The sequence below is a fragment of the Anolis carolinensis genome, chromosome 5, assembly GCF_035594765.1.
Source record: "Anolis carolinensis isolate JA03-04 chromosome 5, rAnoCar3.1.pri, whole genome shotgun sequence".
Classification (NCBI taxonomy): Eukaryota; Metazoa; Chordata; class Lepidosauria; order Squamata; family Dactyloidae; genus Anolis; species Anolis carolinensis.
Window position 1 is genome coordinate 148,424,472 of NC_085845.1, and position 27,172 is coordinate 148,451,643.

Sequence of the window (27,172 nt, forward strand, 5' to 3'; positions counted from 1 at the left end):
CTATGGCTGAATACTATAATTTACTTATTTCCTACATTTGTACCCCGAAGGGACTCAGTGTGGCAACAATTTGATGCCAACAACATACAATTCCAAAAATTGTTACAATTAAAATTATTTAAACCATAGAATCATAGAATCGTAGAGTTGGAAGAGACCTCACAGGCCATCCAGTCCAACCCCCTGCAAGAAGCAGGGAAATCTCATTCAAAGCACCCCCGACAGATGGCCATCCAACCTCTGTTTAAAAGCCTCCAAAGGAGGATCCTCCACCACACTCCGGGACAGAGAGTTCCACTGCTGAACAGCTCTCACAGTGAGGAAGTTCTTCCTGATGTTCAGGTGGAATCTCCTTTCCTGTAGTTTAAAGCCATTTAAAATCATGCAAATTCAAATATAATCCAAGGCCTGTCCATTTGCCAATCATATTCATTCATTCTCATTATCATGCTGCTTCAGTTACTGCTTGAATGCTTTGACCCACAGCCACATTTTAGGTTGTTTTTTTTCATGAGGGAGGGGGCTGACCTGATTTCATTGGGGAGAGAGTTCCAGAGATGAGGGGCCACCACTGAGAAGGCCCTGTCTATCATTCCCACCAGTCACACTTGTGCGGGGGGTGGGATCAAGAGCAAGGCTTCCCCCAACGATCCTAACCTCTGAGGTGGATCTAGAGGGAGATATGTTCAGACAGGCAAGCTGGGCCAGAACCATTTAGGGCAGTGGCTTTCAACCTGTGTGTCCCCAGATGTTTTGGCCTTCAACCCCCAGCAATCCGAATAGCTGGTGAACTGGCTGGGATTTCTGGGAGTTCTAGGCAAACACTCCTGGGGACCCACAGGTTGTGAACCACTGGTTAAGGGCATTATAGGCTAAAGCTAGAACTTTGAATTGTGCTTGGTAGCAAATGGCAAAATCAAAAATACTATGGAATCCTGGGGTTTGTACTTTAGTGAGGCACCAGCAGAAGGCCTTGTGAACATACAGCTTTCAGGATTCTATAACATTCATCCATAGGAGTTAAATGAATTTCAAACTGCTTTAAATCAACACCCTTAAGAGACAGACGTTTGTGGATAAGGTTTACAGGCTGCAAACCTATGCAATGGGTCTTTAGTGTCTGTTGAAACTTGCTTCCAGAGCCCCTCAATACCCAAATCCATGGATGATCAAGTCCCTTTATATCAGTGGTTCCCAACCTTTTTGTGACCAGGGGCCATTTGACCAGAGACCACTCTCCAACATTAGTACCAAAAGGGTTATGAATCAGTTTTGGTCAACTTTAGATTCAGTTTGGTTATTTGGAGTTCTGATTCAGAAAATTGCATTGGATAGACCACATCAGCTCTAGTTTCTGGTACAGAACATATGCCATCCAGTAGTTGCCATCTGCCTATCCACAGAAAACCGTATTTAATAACCTAGAGCTGATGTACTCTATCCCATTCAATTTTCTGAACCAGCACCCCAAATAACCCCAGGAACAGGCCTAAAAATCAAGACAGCAAGGTGCTCCCGCTTCAAGATGCCACATGGAATGGCTTCACTCAGGGGGAGAAGTAGCAGTCAGGAGGCCTTTCATCTCTTCTCCCAACATCCCTGTTGCCTTGGCACTATAAGAGGGTTTTGTGAAACCAATTGTTCTTGTTGCAACGGTGTAGTAACAATGAGGCCATGGACCATATTTAGTTCCTGTGGACTACTGGTGGTCCACGGCCACAGGTTAGGAACCTCTGCTTTATATATAATAACATAGTGAAATGGTGCCCCTTATACAAATTGAGGTTTGCTCTTGGGTTTTGAAGAAATATCTTTGAGACATGGATGGTGGCATCTGCAGATGCAGAATCTGTGGATAAGGGGTCCAGCCATAAACACTCAGCTGAGGGAAAAACCTTGCTTCTCAGCAGACATAGCAGGGGCCGCAGTGGCACAATGGCTGAACTTGTGCTGACTTAAAGGTTGGTGGTTCAAATCCGTGAGACAGGGTGAGCTGTCATCTGTCCCATCTGTCAGCCCTAGCTTCCCATGCAGGGACATGAGAGAAGCCTCCCAGCAGGATGGTGGCACATCCGGGCGTCCCCTGGTCAACGTCTTTGTGGACAGCTGATTCTCTCACACCAGAAGCAACTTGCAGTACAGTATATTCGCTTCTGACATGATAAAAAAAAAGCAGACATAGCTTTATCTAAATATTGACTATTCCTTTTCTGAAATGTTTGGGATCAGAATTGTTTCCAGTTTTATTTTTTTATTTTGAAATACCTGTATTTGCATATGCACACAGAATGAGATGTCTTGGAGATGGAGCTTTAGTCTAAATACAACATTCATTTATGTTTCATACGCAATATGATACTTATATCTGTAGAATTGATATCCATGGCATAATGAAATGATGTCCCTATATAAAATTGCCAATTCAAGGTTTGGAAACATTTTTAAAAAATATTTTCAAGCCATGGATAGTGGAACCCATGGATATGGAGGGTCAGCAGTTCATACTTAGCTGAGGGAAAGACCTTGCTTCTGAGCGGAGGTATCTTCATTTAGACAAGCTGAGTATCCTGTATCCAAAATACTTGGGACCAGAAGTGTTTGGGGGGAGGGTTTAGACTCCCCCCCCCAGATTTTTGGAACACATGTATTTGTATATACATACACAATGAGAAATCTTGGGCCCAAATTTAAACATATCCCCTATGGATATGAGGTTTTTACTGTACATAAAAATGTAGTTTATGTTTCATATATAGCATGATCTCTGTATCCAGAACAATTGTTTTCTGGTGCTCTGGAGATTGAAACGCAGAGCAATGGATTGAAATTGCAGGAAAAAGAACACATGTGAACATTAGGAAGAGTTTCCTGATGGTAGGAGCTGGTTGGCAATGGAATATGCTGCCTTGGAGGGAGGCAGAGTCTCCTTCTCTGGAGGTCTTCAAACAGAGGCTGAATGGCCATCTGTCAGGGGTGCTTTGATTGATGGCAGCAGTGTTGAAATGAGAATAAGGTTGGGATTCGTTAGGACTCCCTCTGGCTGTGCATTCCACAAAAAGGAAGGCCCTCTGGTTATTTGCATTTGGGGTGTGTTGAGACTGTAGTTTTGTTCTTATTCTGATTGAGGTTTTCATTTTGTTTAAATTACAATTGTTTTAACTTGTCTAAGCTGTTTATACTGTTATCTTTTCTCGCACCACCTATTTTAATTATACCTTACCCTAAGGTCTGTTTATTCAGGGTGAGTTAAAAATGTTTAAAAGAAATAGGCTATGGGATGTTCTCACAGACAAGGCTCTTTCTACATGGATTGTATATTCCTCTACTCCTGGGAAAACTTGCATTGGTTATTTAATTTTGTCTGTAAATATAGTTTTTTTTTTAAAAAAGATCCTGAGTATCATTTTTATTAACCATTTAAAAATATATCTGAATTATCATAAGCCTTTTCAAAGGATTTTTCTTGTGCTCCATTCTAATGCCAGCATTACAATATCTATGTATTTAAACAGGTCCTTGGTTTGGTTCCAGGACCTCCAGGGATACCAAAATCTCTGGATTGTAAGTTTTGTCATACAATGGCACAGTAAAATTTTGCCTCTAATCAAAAATAGCAAAATCAAGATATCCTTTTTGGGATTTTTATAAATTTGTTTCAAGCCATGGATGGTTGCATCTGTGATTACAGAATTTGTAGATATGGAGGGCCAAGTTTACTCCATTTTCCCAATTCATTTAATTATGAACAGGCTTGAGGAACCAATGCTGAATATTAATTAATATTCTCTTGACCAAACAGTTCATGGTTTTCTTGCAAAGTGCGCTTGGTCTCATATTCTAATAGTTTGAAAATGTACAGGCTATTAAGGTAAGCACACAAGACACTTCACTGCAGCAAAAAGCGAAATATGGAAAAATCTCAAGGTGATAATGAAAGATTAGAGGAGGAAACAGAAGTGGTAGCTTTTAGTTTTTAATATTCTTCATTGTACTCAGTTCTCCAAATGACTCTGGAGAATTCTGGAAAATGTGTATTGCGAAATATAAAATGGTGGTCAAAACTGATTCCAAATGTAGTTTGATGTTAGTTTTTGGAGCCATTTCAGTACTGCTAATGTCATAAGGAGCTTCGTGCATTATTTTGATAAAGATCTGATCAGGTTCTAGGCTTACTCTTCTAGGCTTACTCTTTTGTTTCTGTAAAAGTTTGATCAGTTCCAGACTAGCCCTATCAATGATAGAGTGAGGCAGCAAGTCTTCAAGTTAGGCTGCTGGTATCAGATCAACTGGAAGGTGCTGTCCTATCACTAGTACTGAAGTAAGATTCAGTAGCCACTCCTACTGGCCTTCATAATGGGAATAGGGAGATGTTCCATCTTGTATTTTACCTCAAGCCAAAAATATATTGTGCCAGCCTGGGATGATATTTTAAAAAGGACATGAAATAATTAGGTCGCTGTTTAGGACTCCTGCTTAGACACAGACAACCATGTTAGTATTGTAGGGAACGTCATATGCATAATCACCATAGAAGCTAAGGAGAGCCCAGTGTAATACTATTACTACTATTAACAACAACAACAACAACAACAACAATAATTTTATTTCTTACCTGCCTCTTCTCATGGCTTGATGTGGATTACAACATTGCTAAAATACATAATCAAAACATATAATCATTTAAAAACACTTCATAGAATACACATATTAAAACATATTTCCATAATATATATATTAAAATACACAAAACAAAAATTAGACACAGAATTGAATAATAATAATAAGTGTACTAAAGTGTGCTAAATGAAACTCATATACGTATCACTATATATAACGGACAGGTTGATCAGCCCTTACATGAAACTCCAAAATACTCCAAAATTGTCCACATGGCTGGCTGACATAGTGACACCTTTGCTTTCTGATGGTTCAATGTACACAAATACAACAGAAATTAAAATATTGTACACAATTGCTATGGGTTTAAGATGCATTAGAAGCTTACATATCTCATGTTTAGACTTTGGTCCCATCTCCAAAATTAATCAATATGTACATATATGTTAATATCAAATGGTAAAAAAAACCCCAAAATCAAAGTACCTCTGTTCCCAATGTTTTTGGATTGGGAATACTCAACCTATACAAGAATACTTACCCGTCACCAAGAATGTATGTGTGAAGCTTATGGGCTAATAATTTCATCTACAAAACTTTGTCAGTCCTCTGGTGTATCACATTCTTGCTTTGTGCACATCATTCTAAATCCATAGTTGGAATCATATGGTTCTCCAGAATGTAACTTCTAGCTATTTTTGTACCCTCTGCTCAGTTAAACTTATGTCTACACTATTACCTTTTCTCTCTCTTTATTTGATTGCCTTTGACCCTAGAAGATGATAAGCTTTCTGTATCAGAGAGTTTTCCACAAAGTATGTTTACCCAGACTTTGAGACTCTGCATATATGCAAACTATTTTTGCATGTAGACTTAGATATAGGAGTTGTTGAAGGCATTTTTAGTTTTTTTTGTCCTTCTTTCTACCCTCTCCCCCTATTGTCTTTATCTTTTCCCCCTGCTTGATCCCATCATAAAATTTTGTCTCTTTTTAAAATCATTACCCAGAGGGAAAGGCAGTATGTGTCAGCTCTGGTGCTCTTTGTCACATGGGCATGTCTGCTGTCACTTCAGATACTAAACATTAATTACCGAGGATGGTTGCATTAAGATGTCTCTTCCCTAATGCTCAGAGCATTTAGGACAAAAAGAAACAGCACTTCAAAAAGCCAGAATTTATTGGGTGTGAAGGAATAAGATAATCTAACAGTTAACTGCTAAAGCTTTACTTAAGGGATCTGGACAAGAACTGTATGTATATTTACAGATAAACTGGTAAGTTCTGTTCCAGAAAGTTTAGGCAAAGTACGGGAATGAGTCATTCTATTCTGGTAAGCTTCCAAAGTGAATTGTTTCATTTGGAACATATTTAGCCAGTTTTACTGGGTACACACAAATAGGACTTACATATCACTTGGGCTTTTGCAGCATACCAGGGGTCTTGTAATAATTAATTGAGACAAAATCAAGTATTGCCACTGAGTTCCTGTAAATTTTGCCTCAACAATGACAAAATCATTAGTGTATGATATGGGCAACAATATAATTAACTCACAGCATGTAGAAACCTGCTGGGTTTCCACTCACCACTCTCCTTGCACTTCTATTAAAATATCTAGAACTTATTAAGGCAGTTGATCTTGGTCCTCCTCCAGATAGAACTCCAAGGGATTAAAATGCTGGCCTTTATTGTCTTTTGCTACACAACCATATCTTGATTTTCTGCAGCTTTTGTTTTACTCATTTCTTGTTTCTTTTACTGGAATAAGAGGGAAAATGTTGTTTGGTCTAACCAATTTCTGAATGTTCTGGTGCACTCAGAAGTGCTCAAATTGTGGGCAGATACTTCTGTGGCTTAATCTAGGAATATAGAGTACTAATAAAGATCTTAGGAGGGACATGTAACATATTTGAAGGGCAGTGTGAATTGAGATGCAGATGGGTCCATCTAGTAGTGTGGTTTAATGCTCAGAGTATTGATCTATGCAGAAGCTCACTTTCAAATCCCAGCTTGGCCGGTTTCTGGGTGACCTTGGCCCAATCCTTGACTTTTAGTCTAATTTACCTGAAAAAGTTACCTCAAAAGCAGCATAAAGATTACCATATTTGTCACTTAAAACTCCTTGGAGGAAAGCTGTCATATAAATCAATATATAATGTAACATAGTAAACAATAATGATACCACCACTACTATCATCAGTGAGACTTTCAATAAGTCTATTGACACAAACCTAGTGTATCTCCGGTGTGGCTATCACAGACAGAGATTGGGGGGGGGGGGGGGTGCAAGAGATTGTGAAAGGTACACAAGCAAGTTTATTTAGTGTTTCCTCAGCAGAAGTTCTCATGGATGTGAGCAACAGGCAAATTGCATCGCCGCTTCTTTAAATTACCAGTAATGAAAGGACGGTATTGCTATTTCAGAAAGCAAGTAGCTGATGTTTCTGCAAGAATCCAATCAAAATTCTACATTTGACTGCTATTTCTTGCTTGGTACAAATGAAAGCAATGCTTCTGATGACAAAATACCATAATAATGGACAGGAAATTATCAAGACGGTGGAACCTGCTGTACAGACCCATGCACAGAGCTTATTATGATTGGGTTATTGTGCATACCAGAGGAGAGGTGTAAACCTAAGTTTTACAAATGTGGGAGCCAAATATTCCTTTTTGCTTAATGTTCCAGTTTCATTGATAGTATATCATATAAACATTTCAGTTTTTAAAAGTGTAGCTTCTGAAGAAAATCAACTTTGAGTCTAAAATGCTCTGAGTTTTTAAATAAATAAGAAATACAAGTGACCATCTATCAACACATACAGCTCTCTCTCTCTCTCTCTCTCTCTCTCTCTCTCTCTCTCTCTCTCTCTCTGCTTTTGCAAATATTCCATAGAACTCTATGTGTGCACAAGCTGCCGGTCTGGGTCTCATCTCTGCAAATAATGTCACAGTGTTGTGTGACACATAAAGCTTCAACCTATATATGCTCAGAATTAAGTCTCACTGAAATACAAGGATTTACTCCCAGATGAGCATGCACAAGTCCTGGAATAAAAGCAATAGAGGGCAGTATTTTTGGTATTGCCATCAGTGAGCGTGGGTCTTATTGCTGGTTCTGCTTTTGTTTAACAGAAAAATATCTCTGCCTTGGAAGATTTTCTGCAAACTGGGTTCTTAACATTTTGTTATTGAAATTGGTCTCCTGTTTTCTCCTGATAAATGGATTGATAGAAAAGTGCACAACAAAACATTAGATATATCAACAGAACAATCTCTGTTTTTCGATAACTGTAGAGCTTTAATTTATTTCTTGTATTTATTTATAGTAACATGCATTGCATAAAACCTGAGTAGCTGTTCAGAAATTCCTTTAATGTCAACTTGAGGGTATACAGGGCTTTCAATAGTGAAAGCCCCAAATGCCTCGCCTTAATTCAAGTACCAGGGCCCACTGTAATCTAAAGTTTCTCTTCAGGTATATTTTTTTAAAAGAAAACATACCTTTTCAACATATTTAGCCGTACATATTGTCTTTTTCTTCATAAAAGTCCATAAACCAGGGTGAGCCATGCTTGTTTAGTGAATTATTGCAAGTAAACTTGGAAGCTGGAGAAAGATAGGAATCAGCTTTACATGTTTACACATTTTAATAATTGCAACTGAGACTTTTGCAATTCTGTATGTAATTCTATGAAAGGTTTTAGGCCTGTCATGAAGCTGTGAGACAGATGTCTAAAGAGATAAGATGTTGGAAATAATAAACTTGTCATTTTCTTCTATCTGGTGAGAGGGTTTTTCTTGCTCTGCAGAACTGCCAGTGCTCCATTTAGCAATCACGAATTTCATTAATATCTGCCTCCTGGGGGTGCTCATAATCTGGTCCTCATAACCTGGAATGACTGGGAAATCCCCACTTGTGAAATAGTCAGCTCTAAACAGTATAACCGATGTCTGATAGTGATGGTGGCAACCACAGGAGCAGTAATCACAACATGTACCCTTACTTCTTTTTCTCTTCTATGGTAGGTGATTGCTCCTCCTCCATCTTCTTCTTTGCTGGGTGGGGAGGTATGGTTGCCACTATCTTCTTTTCCATAGGTCAATGGTACATTTTTTTTTGTGACACAATGTCACAAAAAATGGACCAGCCCATGCCAGAGCTCCCTGTCGGCTGTCATCACCCCCAGCTCCTTTAAGGTCAAGTCAGTCACTTCAAGGATACCATCCATCCATCTTGCCCTTGGTCGGCCCCTCTTCCTTTTTCCTCCCATTTTCCCCAGCGTCATTCTCTTCTCCAAGCCTTCCTGTCTTCTCATTATGTGGCCAAAGTACGTCATCTTTGCCTCTAATATCCCTTCTTCCCAGTGAACAGTCAGGCTTTATTTTCTAGATTATGTAAGAGTGGTGTTTTTGTTTTTATGTCTTTATGTTTTTGTGTCTATATGACAGAAGAAATTGTGTCTCCTCTTAAAATGAGCAATGTATAGTATTCCAGATCTCATAGTACTGCAATTGTCATCAATCCTACCTTGCATAGCCTGTGATAAAGTTGAATAGGATCTACCATCTAACAACATTTGGGTGGCCTTGGCCACAAGTAGTCCATCTTTGATCTAAGGTATCCATATAACCAGAATGTAAGTCTTTGTCACACAAGCAGACCTACTGCCTAAAGTTAGAAGATTTCATTTTCTAATCTTCAATGCAGATCATCTTTCTTTAAAGAAGTTATTGCTGGAAAGAGATTAAAGTATTAGGACTTCTGTTTTCATCAGCCCCCCTCCCAAAGAAATGAAAAATTGGGTGAATTGCAACTTCTGTGTTGCTATTCCTGACTTATCTGTTAACCTTTCAGGTCACTATAACCAGCCAATTGGTTTTGCAGTTTAGACCAAAATCACTCTTTGTAAGTACTCTTTCTCCACAATTGGTTTCTTATTTATCCAGGTAAAAAATGCTGTTCTAGGTAATGAGCCAAATACATGTTTCTGACCTTTTGATATTACTACTACATATAAAGGGTCACTATATTGGGTAGCACTCTTTAGGTACAAAATTGTGAGACCTGAATGTATCTGATCCTCATTTGATGTGGGACTGAGTATATTCAGGCATTTGTAAGAAGCTGTCCATTCCTATCTAGCTGTCCCTTCCTATTTGCGGTATCAAGGCAGCAGAAATGATAATGTGTCTTGCATCAATGATTTAATTCTTTACTTTAACACAATTCATTGTCATTTTAAATGTTTTTGCGTTTGTTTTCTGCTAATTTCTAACCTTGTTTTCTGGCCACTCAATGGCAACATATTTTAATCTTTCACTTCAGAGAAAGAATTATGGAGGAGAAATGGATTTGGAGGTCCTGACACCACCATGTTGGGCTGTGTGTATGACTATGATTTTCTTCTGACTTAAAACAGATGGAACTCATCTAGCTCATTTTAGTCTTACTTTGCAGTGCTCAATCAACATGAGAAATACCTTGTTCTCCTTTTCTACTGTTTCCACAGTTCCATTTATAGGTGGAATTGTACCTTTTTTTTTTTTTAGAAAGGCCAGCATTGCAAATACTTGAGTGCTACTATGTTGCTGCTTGAGTGTTCTGCTGAGCAAGCAATTTAGTTCATTTTGTTATTTTTGAGAACCTTGTTTGTTAGGACCAAAAATATACGGAGAGATGAAAAATAACTATTCTCTCTTTTTAAAAAAAACACTATTATACTATGGCTTTCTTGAGTGCCCATTAAGATTGTGATTACATCCCAACAAACGTCTAGGAAATGCTCCTGAGCTACTTTTTATGTTTGTATGGGGGGGGGGGCATGAAGAGTTGCAGGGGAAAGAAATGATTTGAATGTTCAGTTGGCCTAAACTCACCAACTTGTGTGCCAGAAGGGGAAGACTATGTCTAATTGAACATAGCTCACGGCAGTCCTTTGTGAAGTCTTCCCAAGTTTTGGTGGATCACACAGATCTGGAAAATTTCATGTGGTTTTGCAATATATTTTCTGCTGTTTCAGAGTGTCTAGCTATTTAACTTGCAAAAACAAGCCAAGACTTCATTACCTTCTCTATTAATCAGTGACCTAGTTACACTTTCAATATAGATTCTTTCTTTTCTTTCCTTATTTTAAATTCTGTTTCAAACTAAATCATATGCAAAGAAAGCTGTATCACAATGAGTCACTTGATGATACCTGTTGTGCCCATGAAGAACTACATGAAGTGATCTGGAGGAAGAGGGTAAAATTACAGAAGTGAAGTGAACAAGGGATGGATGACTATTCCCTCCTAGCAACCTGCAAGACTATAGTTCAGAGTTAGAGATTATCGTAATTTGAAAACATACAGAACAACCTAGGAAAAGATATCTTTGTGTTGACTCTGAGATTCCAGGAAAAGGTGCGTTTTGATTTTTTAAAATATATATGTCATCACTTTAATATGGTGGAACATTGTCATTGAAAAAGCCCCAGCGTGGTTGTGGAATATACATCTATTTTCAGCACATCACACCTTCCCCAGCATGGCCAGTGGTCAGAATTTCTGGGAGCTGCAGTTCAAAACATCTGAAAGAACCACTAACTCAGTGGTTCTCAACCTGTGGATCCCCAGGTGTTTTGGCCTACAACTCCCAGAAATCCCAGCCAGTTTACCAGCTGTTAGTATTTCTGGGAGTTGAAGGCCAGAACATCTGGGGACCCATAGGTTGAGAACCACTGCACTAACTGATGCTGAAGAGGCAAATTATTTATGACAGGTATGTCCCACCCTGTCACAGAGCATAGAGCAGTTAATATCCTCACATCACTGCAGTTCAAAACATATGGTGCATCCACATTGCCATTTTATCCAGTGTAGCACTGGCATTCATCTGGTGCATTCATACGATGCACACAGGATAACATGCTTTCATCTGAGGCAAACCATTTAATCCAACTTATTTTAGCTGTTCATGTATTTTTCTCTTTTGTGACACCAGCATATATATAAACCAAAACACTAAATTAATCAAGATTAATCAAATATTTAATAGCATAAATATGCTCCATAATTACTTAATCAAACTGCATATAGCTATGATGAAATCTATAAGTAGCACTGTACAGTACAGATATTTTATCTTTAAAAAGGACATATCTCTAAAAATGGAAATATATTCAGTTACACAGAGGTGATATTGAATACCTACATTCTCTGTTTATTTGAATATGTTTGAAATCTCAGTTAAAGCAAGGAAACCTGTTTCCCCCTCTCTCTCTTTCTAATATTTCTAATGGATTTGTTACCTTTTATGATAGTTCACTAAAAAAATGCCATGATTTGCAGTATTCAAATGGCAAGGCAGCTGTCCACTCCTAGGGACAGGTGAGAAATTACCTTCAATTTCTTTTTGATCAGAATATACAAAATGTGGATGTGAAAGAATATGACATTGATAGACTTGCTTGTTGCTAACTGCTTTATTCTGTTGATTAAAAAGTTCTTGCAGTACATTGGCAGCAGAGTGTTGATATGATGTTAATTTATTATTACAAATAAGTTTGAACCTTGTGCATAGAAATGTTGTACAGAAGGCATTTTTTATAATTCTAGTCATTGTCATCAATCAGTTCAGATGACTTTCCGTTCCATGTAAATGAAAACGGAACAGTTTGTGTCCTAGCTGATTTCCTGTCCTCATTTTCCCTATGCAGTTCCTTCTGCCAGACTCTTAGAGAGTTGTTAAAAAGCTGACATTTGGCTCTTTCGAAATGGTGGCACCAATCATTTCAATTGATTGTCATTTGGATTGAATTAAGGAACAAATGAATGCGTACCTTAAGGAAGAACAGAGGAGAAATGTCTGAAAAGAGGAAGAGGAATGTACAAAAGAGAGAAGAACATACAAAGTACGTGGGGAGAATGGATACTTATTGAAAATAGGGAAGGAAATTACAGTGGAGAGGAAGGAAGGAAAAGTAGGACAAAATATTGCACATTTCATTCATTTTAAACCTGACAGAGGAAGTACATGGAAAATTGTAACATTAAAAAACCCGTGCCATTGCAGAATGCAGCAAGTTTGGCTGGCATTTATAATCAGCCATTTACTTTAACAGATTTAGAAGTTAAGCTACAATTTTGTCATTTATGGACACTAATTCAATTTGTGTGAAATTCAAACAGCAAAGTTATATGGGAGAAAATATCTAAATTACAGAGCGAACTTTTGAAGTCTTTTGTATTCTAAGAGAAAACACTGGACATTTTCCAGGTTTCATGAGTGCACTCATAACTATTTTATGAACAGTAGATTTTTAGGTTATGAAAGAACAGTTGCCCCTGTGAAAGGTACCATTGGCTTCCAAGGAACTTGCTTCTAAATAGACTTAAACCTTGGAACAACTATCCTATTCAAATTTTCTCTGGAAATATTTCCAAAGGAAGTAGCTGGGAGAAAACTACACCATCATAACTCTACTGAGGTATTTTGCTCCTAGTTTTGTATTAAGTGATTTGTGGCATTTCTGGTAAAAATAGGCTTATTTGAAATGTTAGCTCTTTGGGGATGGATCAACAACTGATTACTAGAAGAGATGGGAACCTTTATCAAATACAGACTAGAGATCTTATCTACAAGGAGACATGTTATCTGCAGAAGGTGACCTCAGGATCTATTAGTTTCAATGTGTTGCTTAACACACAAGCAGTATTTCAACAATAGTACAACTTACAATCAGTGATCACAGATTAAAGGGTTTTTTAAAAATCCTTGTATCTCTGCAATAATGTACGCCCCGAGTGTTTTACAGGAAGAAATGGAACAAGCAAATATTGTATGAGAACATAGAGGCACTTAACCTGCTTAAAGTCTTATCTGGTAATAAAATGGATGAGAATTTATCCATGAGTGCAGAGATCATAGAGTATTCTGAAAAGGCAGGGGAGAGGTAAAAGCCGTTCCTTTAAAACTGACAGCCACCTTCTGTGTGTGCCTTCAAATTGTTTCCAAGTTATGCCAACCCTAAGGCAAACCTGTCATGGGGTTTTCTTGGCAATTAGTTCAGAGGTGATTTGACTCTGAAGCTGTGAGAATGTGACTCGCCCAAGGAGCCCTGATGGGTTTCCATGACTAATTGTCAATTCAAACTTGATCTTCAGAGGTTCTAGTTGGACACTCAAACCACTACACCATACTGTCTGCCAGAGCACACAAATATGGAAAAACTACAGTTGTCCCTCCTCATTTGCATTTTTGAGTTTTGTGGTTTTGATTACTCATGGAATTGATTAAACTGTTTTCTCTAAGAATCTCTTGACTCTCTAGTGCAGGGGTCCCCAAACTTTTAAAACTGGGGGCCAGTTCACGATCCCTCAGACTGTTGGAGGGCTGGACTATAGTTGGCCACCGAGCAATAATCATAATCATAATCATAGAATCATAGAATCATAGAATAGTAGAGTTGGAAGAGACCTCATGGGCCATCCAGTCTAACCCCCTGCCAAGAAGCAGGAAATCGCATTCATAGCACCCCCGACAGATGGACATCCAGCCTCTGTTTAAAAGCCTCCAAAGAAGGAGCCTCCACCACAGTCCGGGGGAGAGAGTTCCACTGCCGAACAGCCCTCACTGTGAGGAAGTTCTTCCTAATGTTCAGGTGGAATCTCCTTTCCTGTAGTTTGAAGCCATTGTTCCGTGTCCTAGTCTGCAGGGCAGCAGAAAACAAGCTTGCTCCCTCCTCCCTATGACTTCCCCTCACATATTTGTACATGGCTATCATGTCTCCTCTCAGCCTTCTCTTCTGCAGGCTAAACATGCCCAGTTCTTTAAGCCTCTCCTCATAGGGCTTGTTCTCCAGACCTTTGATCATTTTAGTTGCCCTCCTCTGGATGCTTTCCAGCTTGTCAACATCTCCCTTCAACTGTGGTGCCCAGAATTGGACACAGTATTCCAGGTGTGGTCTGACCAAGGCAGAATAGAGGGGGAGCATGACTTCCCTGGATCTAGATGCTATTCCCCTATTGATGCAGGCCAGAATCCCATTGGCTTTCTTAGCAGCCGCATCACATTGCTGGCTCATGTTTAACTTGTTGTCCACAAGGACTCCAAGATCTTTTTCACATGTACTGCTGTCTAGCCAGGTGTCCCCCATTCTGTATCTTTGCATTCCATTTTTTCTGCTGAAGTGAAGTATCTTGCATTTGTCCCTGTTGAACTTCATTTTGTTAGTTTCGGCCCATCTCTCTAGTCTGTCAAGATCATTTTGAATTCTGCTCCTTTCTTCTGGATTGTTGGCTATCCCTCCCAGTTTGGTGTCATCTGCAAACTTGATGATCGTGCCTTCTAACCCTTCGTCTAAGTCATTAATAAAGATGTTGAACAAAACCGGGCCCAGGACGGAGCCCTGCGGCACTTCACTTGTGACTTCTTTCCAAGATGAGGACGACGCATTGGTGAGCACCCTTTGGGTTCGTTCGCTTAGCCAATTACAGATCCACCTAACTGTAGTTTTGTCTAGCCCACATTTTACTAGTTTGTTTGCCAGAAGGTCGTGGGGGATTTTGTCGAAGGCCTTACTGAAATCCAGGTACGCTACATCCACGGCATTCCCTGTATCGACCCAACTCGTAACTCTGTCGAAAAAAGAGATCAGATTAGTCTGGCATGACTTGTTTTTGGTAAATCTGTGTTGACTATTAGCAATGACTGCATCTGTTTCTAAGTGTTTGCAGACCACTTCCTTAATGATCTTTTCCAGAATATTGCCTGGTATCGATGTGAGGCTGACTGGACGGTAATTGTTTGGGTCGTTCTTTTTTCCCTTCTTGAAGATAGGGACCACATTTGCCCTCCTCCAATCTGCTGGGACTTCTCCCGTTCTCCAAGAACTCTCAAATATGATCGCCAGTGGTTCTGAAATAACTTCCGCTAGTTCCTTCAGTACTCTTGGATGTAGTTGATCTGGCCCTGGGGACTTGAATTCATTTAGAGCGGCCAAGTGTTCCTGGACAACTTGTTTCCCTATTTGGGGTTGGATTTCCCCAAATCCTTCGTCCATTTCATGTTGCTGAGGTTGAAGATGGCTTTCTTTTTGTAAGAAGACCGAGGCAAAGAAGGCATTAAGCAGTTCTGCCTTTTCCCTGTCCCCTGTCGCCATCACCCCATCTTCTCGCAGAGGCCCTGTCACCTCCTTTTTCTTCCTTTTTCTACCAACATAAGCAAAAAAGCCTTTTTTGTTGTTTTTAATGTCCCTGGCAAGCCTGAGCTCATTTTGCGCTTTAGCCTTGCGAACCTTTTCCCTACAGGAGTTGGCTATACGTTTGAATTCTTCTTTGGTGATTTCTCCCCTTTTCCACTTCTTGTGCATGTCACTTTTGAGTTTTAGCTCAGTTAGAAGTTCTTTGGACATCCATTCTGGCTTCTTCGCACGTGCCATATTTTTTTTCTTTATTGGCACTGTTTGCATTTGCGCCTTGAGTATTTCACTTTTAAAAAACTCCCATCCATCGTTAACTCCCTTGTCTTTTAATATTGGCGTCCATGGAATGCCGCTCAGTATTTCCTTTATTTTTTTGAAGTCAGCTCTCTTAAAGTCCAGAATATGTGTTTGAATTGGCTTAGTTTCAGCCTTCCATTGTATCACAAACTGCAGGAGCACATGGTCACTTGCCCCTAAGGATCTGACGACTTCTACTGTATTGATCAGGTCTTCCACATTTGTTAAGATTAGATCAAGAGTTGCTGATCCCCCTTGTTGCTTCCTCTACCTTCTGGACCATAAAATTGTCTGCAAGGCAAGTGAGGAATTTGTTGGACTTAGTGCTCTTGGCCGAGTTTGTTTTCCAGCAGATATCAGGATAGTTGAAGTCACCCATGACTACTACATCTCTTCTTTGTGCCTGTTTGGTCAGCTGTTGACAAAAGGCTTCATCAACTTCTATATCCTGGTTTGGAGGTCTGTAGTAGACACCCACGACGAGATCTTTTTGAGTCCTGGTTCCCTTGATTCTTATCCAGATGCTTTCAAGCTAGTTTCCCAGATTACAGTCTTGCATTTCTTCTGCAACGTAACTGTTTTTGACATGTAAAGCTACCCCCCTCCTCTCCCCTTTGTTTTATTTCTGTGAAAGAGGTTATAGCCCTCAATGGCTACATTCCAGTGATGGGAGTCACTGTGGTTAACATCTTCTTATCACACTGACAGATTTAGAGATTTCTAGTGAGAACCTATCTCTAGGAATCTCTAGCTGCTCAAGTGCAATTCTGTGGTAATTTTCTAGCAGAAGTCAACCACAGAGTCATGTTGAAAGGGCTTCTCTCTGTTTTTTTTTAAAATAATAACAGTTTCTTTATTTGCAGTTTTCCCTTTCACTGAGGTCCTGTGTCTCTAAACCCAGTGAATGTGGACTGGGGAGTGTATTTAAAAAGGATTTCCCTCTAAGGAGCATTACAGAATTCTGTTTAATCGTGCTCATTGATTTGAGAGGCTGGGCCTAATGTTCTTATTTCATATTTGACATAGACTCTCGAATAGTTAGACCTGGGGGACAGGCAGATGAAAGAAAGCACACGAGCATAAATATTCCATATGTAGTATCTGTAGCACTTCTAGGACTGAAAAGAGTTAATGCTGAGTTAGATGAAAAGACCCTGACTTATTTCCTGGCTTTGTTTCCCCCATAAAAGCTTTTAGCTAGAGTTGCACAAGAGATTGTGATAGATATGGATGAGTTTTGTCTGAGTAAGGATTCCCATTCTTCAGATGTGAAGAGAACTTTATTTTGCTAGAACTAGACAATTATCACTCTGAGTTTCTCAGTATTCCCACTGCTTGACTTCATAACTTCAATTGTGTTAGTTGATTCCTGCTAGGTTCATTAACCTTTTGTGCCCTCCCCCTCACAACAACTTACAGAGAAAGGAATTGTTTGTATTTGTTTTGCTAAAAGGGTGGATCCAGATTGCAGAGCTGAGTCCTGCTGTGGATGGAACTTCTTGTGTTTGGTTGAACTCTGCCACCAAGGGTGAGAAAGTTTTTCTCCTTTGACTCTGACAGGAGAGATTCCATCTATTTATTTCTTCACCTGTATCAATGTTTATTTGGATCTTGCTTTGGAAAGAAATGGACTGTCTACTTCCTTGGCTAGAAGGAAGCCCTGAGAAACTATTCATTCTCCAGAAAACAAATGGGCTTCCTTCAGATGTCTTTGTTATCTCCCCCCTTTCTTTTTATAGATTAGTGAGCTCCTGAACCAGGGAGTCTATCCTCTTAAGCAACTTTTTTTTGTTAGAACTAAAAAGTAACAGAAATAAGGAGTGATGGGAGAAGAGAAAAGAAATGGGGTTGCATTTTTGTACCCATCTTTGTTATTACTTTCAGTTACTTCTGGGGAGCTTTTGCATGATATATTTTAGTGACATATGTTATGTTGCCTACTTGAACTATGATTCAACTATTAGAAATGGCCCCATGGCCTGTCGTTTTTCTTCAGCACTAATCTTGTTATTTCTCACCTTGTGCAACTGTGGCTTCTGTCAACCCCAGTTAACTTCTGTATCAGAGACTAAAATCAGAAACTGGTGTTAATATCTACTCTAGAATCTTAACTATGAGCAGAAGTTTATGCAAGTTTAGAAACATAGTTAAATCTAATTAGTAAAAACTAATGCAATTTGTATAGGCCAGGCTATAATGACACGGAGGAATGCACAAATGCATTATCCGATATGTGCCAAGAAGGAGATTGTATGCTTCTATTATTTATATAAGTAAACGTGCAAAGCAAAATCCACCAGTCTTCTAAATGATGGTACCTTAAATTGATCAAGAAATTTTTAATTAATCACAATCTAGTTTTCTGAAGTCATGGGGTGTCAGATGCATTGGTCTACATATTCAGTAGCTGAAAGGGATATGCTTAGTAGGAGTGTGCAAAATTATCATTACTCTTCGTATTTCATATCAAATTCAATAAATTTGTGTATACAAATAAATATTAGAAACGTGCAGAAAAGGTGGGGGGATTTAAAAATCGAAACACTCATCAATAGTTTTTGTTAAGATTATGTAACATTTGGATACATCCTAAGGTCAGTTTAATTTTCAGTATAAGCATTAAGCAACTTTGGTAAAGCCAAGAGAACATAAAGTGTTTTAAAAACCAGTATTGCTTTTCTTTGACCTGATTGCCATAAGGAAGGCACTGGGGCCGGGACTAGCAGACTTGGCCGGGACATTGATAATACAGCATTCTTAGAAATGTAGTTTGGGAAGCTCTAGAAAAATCTCGAGAAAAATGTGATGGTGCACAAGCTTTAATTGCAAAGACACACTTGGCCTCCACAGAGGACTGAGCTTTCAGGCTTAGGGTTGAACCCAAGAATACACACAAGTTACAAATCTGAATCATCAAGGAGATCATAGCCCCATCAGCACAGGCTAAATTCCTGGATTCCTGGATCTGTGTTTCAAGTGATCAGAAGCATAACTGTCTTGTCTGGATTAGGTTTCAATTTGTTTATCCTCATCCAGTCCTCAAAATGAGGGGAAAAGATTTTGTTTCAAAGCATATTGGAGCTGAATTCTACAATATCAGTTCCATTTTCCATTGCTCATGGATATAACTAACACAATGAATTTTGTAAATGGTTGTGCGTGTGTGGCCAAGGATGATTCATGCAATGACATATTTCTTGCGTTGTCAGAATATTGCACCATACTTCTAATTTGAGAGCATGATAAGCATCTGCTGGAATAGGTGAAGAGAAGAAAGATGGTAATGTAGAAAGAGAGGTGAGGAGGGATTCAGGAAGGGAAGGTTGTAAAAAAAGACATTCTTTTTACAGTACACACACAGTAGATGAGGAATGGGTATGGTTATACTAACATAAATGCTCAAGACTGAGTGGAAAATGGTTGTTCTAAACACAGGCAGCATTTCAGTTTCAGAGTCCAGGCAAACAACATTCTGTGAAAGTCACATAACAGCTTTTGAAACAGAGGGTAATATTTCTACATGTTGATGAAACACCTCCCAGTGTGAGTTGATTTAAGGGTGGAGTGGTATGAGGTGGGGATTTGAAATGTTATAAGTATTGTGCAAATATTGCAGATCCATCTGCATGCATGACTGTTTTTTCCTCTGCATAGAATGAAATGGCAGCATTCAGGAACATGGTGGGAGAAAAATCAAGTCAGTAATAATAAATATGCAGAGAACAAAGAGGATCGAATAAGTGCAGGTTTATACATTCCCTGTTTCCATGATACTGTCAGGGCAATCCTTCATTCTCTCTTTCCCTGTTTAAGACCTCATCACATAGGGGCAAAATCGAAGGCATGTGCTGGTTTGCCTTCTCCTTTAAAACAGAGTCTGCTGGCTCTCATTATACGACACACTGCAACTTCCTGTGGGGCTCTGTCTTAAAGGAGAAGGTAAACAGGCGAATGCTGCCATGGCGGCAATACGGGAGGGGTCTTGTGTTGCCTTGGATCAACGAGGGTAAGCCGGAAGGCAGACACTTCCCCTCATGGGAAGGGAACATGGGTGAGTCAGGCGATGTGGGGTGTGGGGCGACTGGTTCCTATGCCCGGGACATTCACCACTGGAATTGCCATGATTTGTGGTGATTCTGGGGGCATGTGCGAAGAGGTCGTAAATCTATGGTAGTCTCCTGCCTAGAAACCTATGCCACAGAGTGCTTGGAAATATTTTTTATTCATGACATATAATTTGTTTTTCATTGGCTTTAGATTGCCACAATGCAAATGATCTGATGGCAGGTAAGGTTACCATGACTTTTCTTTGACTCATCTGCTGATTGTGGTGATTTTTTCAAAACATCCAGGCCTTGAGATCCAAACTTCTGTCATGTATTCTCCTACTTTGCAGTAGTTTGGGAAAGAAGCTAGATGCCTGCCACATTGTCTATGGAAAGGCAGGGCCTGCAATCTTTTCTATTGACATTCCTGAAATAACTGCTGTCCACATTCAGGGACATTAGGCTTGAATGAGATCTCTAACATACCATTTCCTTAAACTGGAGTAAAGCTTAAGTACCTAATAGGTTATAAGCAGAACTTTATATAACTGGGGCTTGTGAATGCTTTTCATGAAAAAAAAAACTATTAAGAAAGATGTTCCTCATCTAAGTAATGAAACTCAGGAAGTGCTATATGCGATTCTGCATTCTTTCTGACATGATTTCCTTTGATAGATCTCCACCCTGATAATTATGTGCTTTTATAACAATTATTATTATTATACTTATTCTTTCCAGGAGATTCTTTTTATGATCACATAACACTAGAAAATGAAATGTTCTATATCTTATAGAGCTTAACCTTTGTCCTAGTTAGCACACTCAAGTATGCTGTTATTAAACATGCTGAGGCCCCTGTCAGGTCTTATTACTCGATGTTGGCATGGCATTTGTTATCTAAGCTAATAAATCTTCTCCTTTTGTTAGACTATGTAAATAGTTCAATAAAAAGTTCTTTGTTCATTAACATTTCTTTATTTCTGGGAGAAGTAATGTGAAATGGATAGCTGTAAAGCAGAGGGATGGAAACCGTAGATGTTACTGAACTTCAGCTGTCATATAATCCAGTGCAGCACTGCTCAATCTGCGTTATATGGTGGTGTAGATGGGGCCTAACTTCCATTCCAGTTTATAATGTCTCAGTACAGGTTGAATATCCTTTTTAGTCTAAACATAAAATGCATTATCTTTCATATACATCTTAGAGCCTGAAGGTAATTTTATGAATTTTGCATGAATAGTCTACCCAAATACCCAACTTGTTTGCAATCACTGCACTTTATCATTGTCCCTCATCCTTGTTGGCTGTTAATACTTTTAATGAGACTTTTCCCCGCCTTCCCTGAGCGCCCCTATTTTATCCTTGAGCCTCACTCGGAGTCCTGCACAAGCTCACCCCTGCACATACTGTACTTATGCCCAGGTTTTTAAGCAGCTGATATGTTTTTTTGTTGTTTTATACTGTTTTATGTTGTTTAATATTATATTGCTATATTGTTTTTAATTTCATGGATTGTTTTAACTTATGTCGATGTTGGACTCGTGCCCCGAGTCCCTTCGGGGAGATGGAGGTGGAATACAAAAATTAAGTTATTATTAAGTTATTATTATTATTATTATTATAGATATATTTTAATATGCTTGTCTATAAAACAGCGTATGAAGTTTGAATCATCAGAAAGCAAAGGTGTTATTATTTCAAGAATCTATTTGTACGAGTTTTGATTTTCGAGTATCTTGGATTTCAGAAATCTTTATAATCTTTATAAAAATACTCACCCTGTAATATCTTCTACAGCCTTTTGTATGAGTATACATATCTCACCTCCATGTCCAGTATATGCTTGATGAGCCTGTTGAACCTCATAGATTTTTATATAATCATAGACCTCTGCAAAGACTGATGCATCCACTACACTGATTAACAAGGTCTCTTTTTCTTCCCACACCAGCCCTATCAGAGTATCTAGCCTATATTTGCCAAGTTGCCTGCAGTCATTTCACAAGGTTATTACATAACTGAGATTATGTATTGTTCATAAAGAGACATTCCCATGGAAACCATAATTCTCATTGCCTTGTAGAACCTGGGATGCACTATTCCCTTAAATGAGACTCCATAATCCCAAATATATTGGTCATACACAGAAGAAAGCAGGGTTTTGGCTCCTATAACCAATATCCTGTGATTGTGGTTTCTTCTCTCTTTCATTGTCCTCAGATTACTCAAATGGCTTAGAAAAGAAGATCCAGCCTGCATTGTTCCCCTCAGCCCAAACATATGCCCGGACTCTGATTTTACAGGAATGATTACAAGACCTAGCTTGTCATGAATCCACCCAGAGTGGAAAACTAAAGTCTTAATACCTGATTACTCATTTCTCTTGTTAAGGGAAGCATTTTCACTTTGAATCTCTAACTGCCCAAAAGTTGCAAGAGAAAGTTGTGCTTCAAGTTGTAACCACAAAAGGGAAATTGAATGGTGTTATTTGTAGATTTTGATGCTGTATTTGTACATATGTTGGGAAGATTCAGGGTAATTTGTATTCTATTACTTCCACTTTAAGCTAACTCAAGCTTTTCTTCAGAAGTATATTTATATCATGTGAATATATTTCTGAAGATATACTTCATGTGTGAATAGACTTCTGACTTATTATATAGATTGCTTTTTAAGCATATTGATTAAAACTTTTTCCAAGTTTATCTGCCCATGACCCAAAAAGAGAAGCCAGTTCAAGTTCATGTCATTGCAATAAAAATAGTAGAGTTCACTGTGAGGTTTCTAGCACACAGAATTATGGAAGACTGGATAGAAGACAGAAAGTCTTGAACTAAGAACTAGTATAAACAATTGTCCACTCCTTGCCACTGGCATAAAAGGAACTGAAGTATTATAATTGCAGGACAGTCTGTGCTTCCTCCCAGATACTCTTTTGACTTACTGTTCTCCTATAAAAATGTGAAAGCCGTATTTATTGCAGTATTGCACTTCTTTTTGGTAATAATTGCTATCTCAATCCTCGGTGTACTTCATCACTAATATAAGGCTGAATAAGAAGGCGTAGGAAAGAAAGCCCATCTATCCAGATCACATGCTATTAAGTAATTACAATGCCATAAGCCCAATTTAATTGTATCACAATGTTGTTCAAATTATTGGGGTTTGCCTGGCATACCAAGCACTGATTGCTGTGATCACTGATTGGTATAAATTATGATCCATAGTTTTATTGGATCATTCATTGTTAAAATAATAGTCTTCACTCTGATTGGTACAAATTACGATCCACTGTCTTAATGGTGTGAAGTGTGTAGTAGAAAACTTAATAAAAACCTTCACTGTTGTGTCTGCTTTCTGTATCCCTTACTGTCTGTGGGAGGTCACGAACATTGGAAGTGATTGTTTCAGGGGGAAAAATGTTTGCTGATGGATATCAGGAGGCCTGGAAGGGGGAAGACTCCTTCATCCAGCAATTGTCAAAATAGTTCCAAGCCCAGGGGTGAGACTGAAGTAGACATTCTGTATCTTGCACCTATTATGTAGAGGTGAGGAAAAGAAGAAGTCGGGTGTTTCCTGCTTCCAAGTTAAGCAGGGTAACTAGAGGTCATTTACCGGAACCTCCACTTTTTGGGGTCCCAGATTTGGATAATAATAACACTCATTACTTTTGCAGACATTTCATCACTGGAATGACTGAAAGTGTACCTCAAATGGTATCTTTTAAGGTATGAATTCAACTCCAGAGAAGAATTTACAAGGTGCTGCAGAGCCGGGCAGTGAGTGATAATGTACTCAGTTCTCTCTCATTATTGGGTTGCTGCGGTAACTGACTGTAATGGCATATCTTACTTCAAGGCCAGATACGTCATCACTCACTTCCCCAGCCTTCAGTGCCTTGGAAATTTCACATCTGGGAGCACTTGAAGGTGTAGCAGCAAAGTTGTAGCTACATCATCATGGTTGAGATCCTCCTCAATGGAGGACCTTAGTCATGCCTTGGGAAATCCAAATTCTCCGTGGGAAGGTAGGCTAGACCTGGACAATTATGTTTTGACTCTGTATGTAACAGGAAATTGTGGGTAGCTGTTTAGTGCAAGGCTGTTCTGCAGGGGGTTCTCAAGATATTTTCCCTGGCACTTCTCACAGCTTACCCAAATTTTAATAAAAGCCTTTCATGTTGCTTTCATCCAGGAGGCAGAAAATTCCACATTTACTTCTCCTTGCCAAGTTTAGAGAAATTACACTTGTAAACTACAGGTCCCAAAATGCCTCCAGTTGGCATGTATTTTAGAAGGTTTAATCTGTACAAGACACTTACTTAAGTTCTTTTTGTCAGGAGGCCTTAGTATTGGACCCAGAAAACGGACACTACTTGTGACCCCCTCTCTCAAAACACCTTTTAAGCAAATTTTGCTTTGTGAAAAAAGAAGAGTTCAGTCTTTGGATACTAGGATTCCTGAGCAATTGTATTGTATGTGGCCTCGAGTATGGAACCAAGTTTGTTTCCATTGTCATCCAAGTTCAAGGCAGATACAGTAGATTTTCATAAGTGAAAGTTGTCAATGTCTTCATAACCTCAGTGCATGAGCCAAGCATAACACAGAGTATACTTTTCATTGGAAAACTTCTGTAAAAAGCATATTGATATTTCTTTCTTAGGAAGTTGTCTTTCTCATCCTATTAACTTCCAAAGGTCTAGGTAGAAGAAAAAAGTCTGGTTTTCATATACAGTCTGACCCAGAGAGCTGTTAAATTCTCAGATAAAAAATGCTACCTTGTCGGAGACCTTGCAACCCTGGAGGATGCAATGCCAGTTATATCCGGAAATAAAATTTCATTTTATTTCTGCGTGCCACTGAGGTTACAAAATTTGTTTTCCATGTCATTTCCACATGCAATTTCATTGCTTTCTGGATAGAAGATTATTCTAAAAGGCTGAATCACTCTTCTTGTAAGCATGGTGAAGAAAATTGTTTTTAAGAAAGAAATCTGATAGAATTGAAAATGCCAAACTTCTAACAAAGGTTCATGCTCTCCCTCTTTGTCTTTTAAATCAGTGCATTTCATGAATGATATTTACCTCTTTGAAGTAGCTTTTAAGTCTTGAAAAGGCATGGCACTCAAGGAATCTGTGAGGTTTTTCCAGTTTGTAATTGGTTGTCTAAACTAAACAATCAAACAGCATGCTTTTTATTGCTGACCAATCAGAATTACAAAAGAGGTTTAAATACTCAATCTGTGAAGTCTCTATAGCCACATGAATTAATTATTATATTTGGACTGAAGTCTTCTGCCAGGTAATCCACCATTTTCTCTTCCTATATTATTTAAAGATAATGCATAAAGATAACTCATGGTGTAGGTTTATGTAAATCAGCATGAATGCTTAATTATAGCAAATAATACATGAGTGTTGGATACTTTGTAATATTGTTATTTTTTTTACTTGTATATATTGTATGTTTGCTATATCTTGTCAGCGATATTTACTTCCAACCTTAGTCAAAACTGTTTAAAACCAGGATTAATTCTGTTTAATTCCACTCTCTTCAACAGAAGACATTTTAAATCAAATGTGTTGGTTGTTCCATATTACAGATGTCAGTAGAAGCTGTACATAAACAATTTTAAGTACATGTGAAAGATCTGTTGAAGAATGTTGAAATCTTGTGTTTTTTTCATCCTTAAATTTTGTTTTTGTTTAAAAGTAGTCCTGAATTTATCTCTGTGAAGAATGTTATAAAAGCATTGCATTTTGAAATGAAGGTCTTTTTCCTGAGTTATCAATTAAGAAATAAATCCAAATAATAAAACTCAGCAGGTTTTGAAAGCTAATTATTTATGCAGAACATTTCCTAAATTAATCAGACTCTATCAGTTTCCTCAAATTGGCAATACCTTTGAGTAATTAATGAAATGTTTCCTGTTACACTGATGAAATGTCTGTTATTCTGAAACGACTTGAGTTATTTTGTAGATTTGATAAATGAGTTTCCAAATGTACCAAGGATTTGATTGTCTTTTGTTGCTTATTTCTTTAACTGAGCTGACCTTTTTGCTTATTTCATGCTTTATTAAGGCATTGTGAATTAGACAGAGGCTTCATTAAAGTGGTACAATTGAGAAATCATACAGATATATCCTGAGTCCCATATTGTAGTACATGTTTTGTTTAACTAATTCTGCTATTGATAATATTGATCTCGAATCAGTACCATTTCTAATTACTCAAGACAGAAGAGTATTTCATGAATAAAGCAAAATTTCAATTCTTCATGAATAAAGAATTGTTGCAAATGTATTGTACCTATATGTGAATGGAAATAATTTTATGAAACATGATTTATCATCTAAGCTGTAGACAGTGCAACTGTTCTCCGATGAGATTTATTCTGCTTTTTTAAATAGATGAAGTGAAATCATGAGGTATTGAGGCATTTAATTAATGCAGGTGGGATAGAAAAGAGGTGTTACTAGGGAATATCATAAACAACAAGCAAAGACCATAAGGCAAAATTTCATGTGGGGCCTTCAAGGTGAAGGCAAAATGTAGAAAAGTAGAAATATAATATGAAAAAGACAGAAGGGTGAACCAACAGCAGTGGAAGCATCTGCAATAAAGTTGGATATTCTTGAAACAGTTATCAAGAAATATGTTTAATGACTTCACAGAAAAAGGAAAAACTTAATACAAGACATCACATCTTTAATGAAATAATATAACCTTTTTATGAAAAGGCAATGCCTTATTAAATAGATATACCTCAAGATGAGAAACCTAACATTATTTTTGACAAGACTTTTTTTGTTTTCTCAAACCAGAGATCAATGCAAGTTTGTGAATATAGTTTAAGAGATTATTGTAGATTTTTAAAGGTTGTGAAAGTTGCTTTCATTTGGATTAATTTGCCCAGACTGTAAATTACCATTACAGGCTATTGAATAATAGTCTGCTGGCTTTTCTACATGAAAAAAACCCCCAAAACCTGGACTCACCTCAAATCCAGGGCTGGCTGTTTTC

General features: G+C 38.3%; 1 protein-coding gene across 2 annotated transcripts in view; it reads left to right on the forward strand.

Moving 5' to 3' along the window:
* The window catches only part of slc16a7 (solute carrier family 16 member 7), a 127,136-nt gene that overhangs the window by 1,817 nt on the left and 98,147 nt on the right, over positions 1-27,172 (forward strand). The window contains exon 1 of one of the 2 annotated variants that reach the window (XM_003221184.4): positions 25,307-25,448. The exons of the other annotated variant lie outside the window; for it this stretch is intronic. The gene's annotated coding sequence lies outside the window, so the exon portion shown is untranslated. Of the gene's footprint in view, positions 1-25,306; positions 25,449-27,172 lie in introns of those variants that run through there. 2 annotated transcript variants of the gene reach the window in all.